Here is a 1,682-nt window from a genome sequence, read left to right as displayed (position 1 = left end):
TATTGTAACGTAGAAAATAATTTGGTTGCCACAAAACTACACAAACTAGAGGGTGCAAAAACAAAAACAAGCCATTATTAATTATATTCCCCGTGAGCATTATTCCATTTACTTCTTTAACTGATCATAAGCAATGTATTTACAAACAACTAAAATTGATTTTTTGTTTAACTTTGTCAATATTTTGTAGATTATGATAGTTTTGCTACTAGACCCTGCCTCTGATTTTGTGACGAAATTTAAAGTGCAATTCCGTACTTCCAGTCAGCACCGATATGTAAGCTAATTGACAGATTTGGTTGATGCTTTTATAAGAAATGGAAGCAAGTGATATTTTTAAAGTAACAAAAGGAAATTATGTGTTTTATGTATATCCATTTACTATGAATTACCAGGGCCCTTATATGGGGGGCATATGCCCTGTGACGGTACATTTAGGGGGGCTGCAATTCGAGTCTGGACATGCCGCCCAAAAGGCTGACAAAATAATGATTTATTATTACAATAAAAAAAGGTCAAAGGAGGCCTGAATATCTCACCGTAATATACGAATTTTGCTTTACAATCAACAGAATATGAGATCTTTTCCCCGTATCCTTTCTGCAATAGGGACATAAAAAACAACAACAACTGTGTAACTATTTCGCGAGCCAGTAGCTATAATAGGTAGTAATGAGTAAGGGATGGTGGAGAAACGAAGTGGTGATGGTGGGGAGGGGGGACGTCACTGAGAACTTTGCCCCGGGGCGGCACTTACCCATCTATGGGTTCTATATAATAATAATTTTATTTGGCATTGAATCAATATACATGAAGTGCAGATAATGAAAAGAACACTAGTTCGAAATAACAATTACAAATGCTGAGGATAACACACATAAGCATGTAAGCTTATTTCCACTGTGGTCCTCATTAGACTGATTTTCTACACTAAGCTTCACAGACAACATCAGGGCAGTGTTGCCGCTACGGCCGCACACCCAAAGCCGCATACCATTCTCTCTCTCCTCAGTTAACCCAGAGAAATAACTAAAGGAGATGCAATGGAAACCAAAAATATATTGTACCCTTCATATTTACGTAAATTTTATTATACAATGTTCACCCAGTATGAAAATATTCACCAGCAAATTATTTTATATTGGCTATTTTACATATTTGGCATACATAAGTAGGCTATAACATAGGACAGGTAATGAAATATAAATTAAATATAAATTAAACATATAAATTAAACATATATATATATAAAGAAGTATATAAATGTGCATTTGACATCAAAACATATTTACATATTTGGTTCCCGTTGCACACTCTTAATCATCTCGACTGTTGGGTTAAATTCAATACATCCACCACCTTCACATGCTGTCTCTGATGTTAAAAGAATATTAGCTTGGGTGCGAAGAGACAGCTTATTTCGAACCTTTGTCTTGTTGAGATTAACCTTAGAAAATATCCTCTCAGCATCAGCATTACTTGTTGGCAATGACAATATCCTAAGGGCAAACAAAGGTAGAGATTTACATAATAGTGTACCGTCGTCAGTCTTCAGCGTTGACAGCCATTTGAAATATACCTCTGGATTGTTCTGATTTTTTACATTATCTGGTACACTAAGGTTTGGGAGACTCCTCCATTCATCATCAAGTTGTTGCAAATCACCTTCAAATACCCTAGGG

Source organism: Oratosquilla oratoria, chromosome 44 (genome assembly GCF_046742065.1).
Source record: "Oratosquilla oratoria isolate Oo_2021 chromosome 44, ASM4674206v1, whole genome shotgun sequence".
NCBI lineage: Eukaryota > Metazoa > Arthropoda > Malacostraca > Stomatopoda > Squillidae > Oratosquilla > Oratosquilla oratoria.
This window is presented reverse-complemented; position numbering follows the sequence as displayed.